The following is a 6000-nucleotide window of genomic DNA, read 5'->3' as shown; positions in this document are numbered from 1 at the left end:
TTTCCTCACAGACATGCTCATCATTTATATAAAGGTGTTTTCCTTAAAAATTTTGAGAATTCTTAATTTGAATAATTGAATAATACAAAGAATTTAATTTGTTATTATCCTCCCATGTTGAACTCATTATTCAGTAGGTTCTTTTTAAAAATATTTTGTTTATTTATTTTAGAGACAGAGAGAGGAAGTGGGAAGGGGTAAGAGCAGAGGGAGAGGGACAAGTGACAAGCTGAGCTCAAAACCCAGTGTAGGGCTTGATCCCACGACCTGAGATCACTACCTGAGCTGAAATCAAGGGTCAGACGCTTAACCCACTGAGTCACCCAGGCACCCCTATTCAATGTTTTATTTTTTCAACATTTATATTATTTATTTTTAGAGAGAGAGAGAGCATGTGAGCATGGGAGTGGGGGAGGGGCAAAGGGAGAGGGAGAGAGCCCCAAGCAGACTCTGTGCTGAGCATGGAGCCTGATTTGGTTCCATCCCATGACCCTGAGATCATATCCTGAGTCAAAACCAAGAGTCTGATGCTCAACGGACTGTGCCACCCAGACGCCCCTATTCAGTAAGTTTTAGAAATGTGCTGGGGTAACAGGTAAGAAGCAGAATAATTTTAATATTGAAGGAATAATTTCATTTGGGGTTCTTATTTAAAGAATATTGCAGCCATGAATAGTCTACAAAGTCATCATGAATTAATAGAATTTCTGGAACTAAATATAGATCCCCCAATAAATTTGCCATAGTGTTATAAATATGATAAGTCTGCATTTTAAATCAGCTAGAATTATCAAGTGATAATGACCACACCAGTTACAATGATTAGATGGCATGCCCTTGGTCTTATGGCATGAAAAGATTGTTGCTCATCTATTTTCTAAATTAAAGTTAAGACCTGAATATCAAAATGAAAGCCAAATAAGGAATCTTGATAGAATAATAATATAGTTCAGATATTGGGCTTCTCTTCTGAGGGTACAGTTGTATCTTTTGAAAAATTTTCCTATATTTAGGATTACTGTGGATGTAGGTATTGACCTATGTGAGTAATTTAAAGAGTAATAGATAAGAAATGGCTATAATTTGCTGCATTAAAATAATCTTTCCTCCTTTTTTCCTTCTTCATTCCACTTTAGAAGTCATTTGAAAGTACAAAAGAAGATGACTCAATGTAGTAATATCCACAATGGAGGTTTATGGTAGGTAACTTGGGAAAAAAAGTATTTTGTCAATTAGTTAGCAATTTGATTTTATCTAGACAATTTTTATGGCAGGAAACTTAGACAAAACCATCTTTTAGCATCAACTTCTCTGAAGGGAAGAGTGAGAGCACAGAGACTAATGCAGCCTCTTGGGGGATGTAATAGAAATCTCCAAATCCCTCAGGTAGAAGTGTGAACACCAGAGTTTTTGTTTTCTTAATCTGTTCAAGTGACCTTGAACACGGTTATGTGACCTTGGATAAAATCTCTTTTTGCTTTTTAAAAAGGTTTTATGTATTTATTTGAGAGAGAGGGAGAGAGCAAGCGAGAGCACGAGGAGGGGCAGAAAGGAGGTGCAGCGGGAGAAAGAGAAGCAGGCTCCTGGCTGAGCAGGAAGCCCATCTCCATGGAAGCTCAATCCCAGAACCCTGCGATCTTGATCTGAGTTAAAGCAGATGCTTAACACTGAGCCACCCAGGTGCCCCAAATCTTTTTACATTTCTGAGTCTTGAGGTTCATGTGTATGAAATGATTTGGTTGGAAATGTCAAATGATGTGGTTGAAAGTGTCACCCAGTCTGGAAACACAGATGACTAGTAAAAAAAAGGTTTTGATTTGTCTTTGCTTTCTTTCCTCATTTTAAGGGAATTCATTTGTATTGTATTTTACAAAAGTATCAATTTTTGATTCTTGAGAAACTCTTATAAATGCTGGCTTCACTGTAGATTCATTGAGAAGCACTATTCTAGGAGATGATAATGAACTGGCATTATTTTGCATTCACATAAAGTGAAGCAAGAGACATCTCTTCTTAGGAGAGCCTTTCAGGATTCCTAGAGCCTGGAGTGTCAAAGGACACCTGCCATATTTGACTTCTGTAATTTGATCTTCTTTGTAGTTACCAGTCCCTGCTCTTGGACCCCAGGTTCCTCAAGGGCAGGATGGTCTCCGAATGTCTCCCTTTTACTAGTATGGATCATTAAGGATATATAACTTGGTGCATAAATCTCTTCTTATTGATTTATTAGACCCTCGCCTTACCTAGAGAAGAGTAGGAATGACGAAGAGTAGGAATATGTAGTGCTAGATGACGAGGCAAAGACAATGAGTCATTTAAATTCCCTCATCAGGGAAGGCAGCTCCCTTCCACATCCACTTAGCAGATGCTCAGTTGCCCTTCTTTGTACTCTGACTTTGATGAGGGTTGCATGTTGTCTAAATTTAAATCTCCAATGTGTCAGTTATTTAACTTATAGGGTAGGGGGGAGGTATCACTCCCATGACAGAAATATTTTGAGAATCAGCATTTGTGGTGCAAGATTCTAAAGTATCTTGCTTGGAAATACCCTGATTTTGAATATTTTATTACTTACTGTTTATTCAGCAGGTCAGGTCAGGACTTTTCTCCCCACTGTATGGGGCAGAGGAGATGAATAGGAGAGAATTGGAATAGACAATATTTCAGACAGAGAAGCTGAGAAGGCCCAGAGAAAGCAAGTAACTTGCCTGAGGTCACCCACAAAATCAGTAATAGAATTGACACTAACCATAAGGCGATCTCATCCCAGTTGTGGTGTTCTTTGCTCGGTGCTACCCTATTCGCCCGAAGTAGTGTCAAGCTTCTATTTAGCATGCTGCGTCTCAACCTCACATTGCCCTTTTCTTAGAAATAGGTGGGATTAAAGAAATTATTTGATCTTTTATCAGAATTGGAGCAGTTTTTGTTTGATACAGGAGCTAAAGGTCACCATAGAGGTGAGAGACAACACCATGCTATGCTCTAGATAAGCACCATCAGTGCTAAAATTTTATCTTTAAAACATAATCATTATCTGTTATAAAGTGCTTACTTTATGCCAGCATTATTTTAGTTGCTTTACCTACTTTAACTGATTCCCACAACCATCTTAAGGCAGTAACTATTATTGTCCTCATTCCTACTTTGCAAATGTGGAAACTTGCCACAGAGGATAAAGAACTTGTGTAAGGGTCACACAGCTGGTAACGCTTAAACTAGGATTTGAATCAGGTGGTCTGGCTGCAACATCTCTGCTCCTTCCCACTGTGCCCAAATGTCTCTCAATAGTGATGCCTTCTCTTTTTCTTTCTTTCTTGTTTTTTAATTTATTTTTAAATTTTTAATTTTTTAATTTATTTTCAAATTTTTAATTTATTTTTAAATTTAAATAAATTTTAAATTTATTTATTTATTTGTCTATCTATGTTGCTAGAGAACATTGAAAATACAAAAAAAAAGAAAAAGAAAAAGAAAAAATGCAAAGAAGAAAACAAAGTTCATCCTGTCCTACCACCCAAAGATAATCACTGTTAACAATACTCACTAGCAAATCAAATGACAGGAAGATACTTATAATGCATTTCAGCAGCCCTGTAATTCAATGCTTCAAGTTCCTTTTGAGTTCCTGTTATTGTTAATATATCCAAGAATAAGGTTGCTTCAGATTAGTTTGGGTCCTGTAAAATAAGGAGCTGCAGTTTAAAGGTTTACTTCCTCTTACCTTAGTACCACACTGGTGTGCTTCTGACCCCTTTGGCATGCTGGCAATATAGATGGAAATGGGCCTTCTTAAATGAAGTGCTCACCACTAGACAGATGGAAGCTTCCTATGTACCTGGCCAACCTCCAACTATTACTTAGGATAGAGGCAGGAGAAGGTTGATGCATCAGAGCTGGTGACACTCCCTAAATTAATGGGTCTGATGTTTTGATTACATATTCTAAAGAAATTCTTGGGATCCCTGGGTGGCGCAGCGGTTTGGCGCCTGCCTTTGGCCCGGGGCGCGATCCTGGAGACCCGGGATCGAATCCCACGTCGGGCTCCCGGTGCATGGAGCCTGCTTCTCCCTCTGCCTATGTCTCTGCTTCTCTCTCTCTCACTGTGTGCCTATCATAAATAAATAAAATTAAAAAAAAAAAAAAAGAAATTCTTTAGAATTTGTAATTAATGTGGCTTTCTATACATTACCATTGATGTCATTATCAACTGATAACATGGCAATAGTAAATCAAAAAGGAAGCATTTAAAAAATAGGCTTCTCTAATAACACAGCACAAGCAGCTTCAAACACATTGGGGTCATTCTTCTGACTTAGGTCAATAAGATATCTGTTAATAGGAATCAAAGAAACTCAGAATAACATCAATTCTTAATCATGCAAGAAATGGACATTTTCTAGATTCTGGCTTGAGCATTTGGGTGCTAAGCATGGGCTTCATTACCTATATTCAGTGGCATTGTGTCACTAAGGAGAAAACTATTGGGCACACAGATAAAGAAGATTAATCATGCTCCTTTAATTTTCTTTCTGCCTTAGAAAAAAATGTAATGCAAATATGAATAGTCTCATGAGAAAGTGAAAAGGGGAAAGACAGTGCTGGCTTCCAACACCAAAATCTTCTGGTGTCCTAGAAAATACATGTGTCCTAAACATTACAAGCCAAATTTCTTTGCCGGAATTGTGATATTTATGATTCACACATTACATTGCCTTTTACTGGTTTATTATACAACCTGTTTTCAAGGAGATACTATTTAATTCTAAGGAGTAAATTGTGTGTGTGTATGTGTGTGTGTAGAGTGTATGTGTAGAATCCTAATATAACCTTTTTCATTTTAGCTTCAACTGAATTTCTAAATAATCTGAGAGAATCTTTTGTTTTTTAATTATCTGCACTATACAAACTTCTGACATTTATTCTCTAATTAAATCATGATTCTTACAGCCAAGTGATGATGCCATCATTATGAGTTACATAAGAAAAAAGGAAAATGAAGTAAAGTAACGACAAATTTAATAAAATATTTCTAAATGGAAATTCTGGCAAGTTAAAATGCCAAAAAAATCAATTTATTAAAATGTTTTTGGAGGAATCCAGAGCTTGTGCCAGAAGCTGAGAGGAAACAGATTTCCATGAGGTATAGGATTCACCCTCATGGAACTTATGCCCTGCTTGGGTACTGAAAAGTAAGCACATAAGAGAAAGGGCTAACCTCATAAGTTATAGTTCACATAAAATTACATTTTATGTGTATAAGGTATATTTCACTACTATCCAATTTTAATTTTTATTATTTGTCTTAAGTTATGGAAGGATATCAAAGAATTTCATAATATGGAGCTAATCTTTCCATTTGGAGGACTGGGAAAATTCAGGTACTAACAGAGTAACTTGCCCTATCATTGATGAAAAGAAGAAAGGTCCTGAGATTTAGGCCTTAAGTCTTCTTTCAGTTTTCTCGTCATCTTCCAGTCTAAAAAATAAGCCTGTATTTGTCACAAAATCGTAAAGTTGCAGTCCATCCTTCTTGATACCCTAGGGGTCACCTGATACTTCTTGATAGAAGGAAGCATTAATGCATGACTCTAAATCAGGGCAATAAAATCATTTCCATACTTGACGATGAAAGAACATATGATGTGGAGATAGATGCCTTAGAGAATTTTTTCCTCAGGGAACCTATAACAAGAGACTATGCATCCATGTAATATAGACATAAAAGGCCCTGGAAAATGGGGAAATGGAACTGGTGGTAAGACATTCAAAGCACTTTTCATCCTTACATGTCTATGGTTTCTTTAAGTCTCCTCTATAGTTCTGTGAGTCTACAAGCTAATAAAATACTAGTATGTAAATAGAATCATAAGCTTTTTCCTTGCCAAACCTTTATGAAGAGGATTTTTTTGGAAAACAATACGGTTTGTTGACTGTGGTTTGACAGTGGTTATGACATACAATGCTGTCTTGCAACAAAGGCCAAATCTCAATTCTGGAGAT

General features: G+C 36.8%; 1 long non-coding RNA gene across 1 annotated transcript in view; it reads left to right on the top strand.

Annotated features, from left to right (window-relative positions):
* Positions 1-1174: 1174 nt before the first annotated feature.
* The window catches only part of LOC121477318, a 28642-nt gene continuing 23816 nt past the window's right edge, over positions 1175-6000 (top strand). The window contains exon 1 of the long non-coding RNA XR_005984212.1: positions 1175-1199. This is a non-coding gene — a long non-coding RNA (uncharacterized LOC121477318). The remainder of the gene's footprint in view (positions 1200-6000) is intronic.

Source organism: Vulpes lagopus, chromosome 17 (assembly GCF_018345385.1).
Source record: "Vulpes lagopus strain Blue_001 chromosome 17, ASM1834538v1, whole genome shotgun sequence".
Taxonomy (NCBI): domain Eukaryota; kingdom Metazoa; phylum Chordata; class Mammalia; order Carnivora; family Canidae; genus Vulpes; species Vulpes lagopus.
The sequence above is the reverse complement of the archived record's forward strand: the minus strand, read 5'-3'. Positions and strand labels throughout refer to the sequence as shown.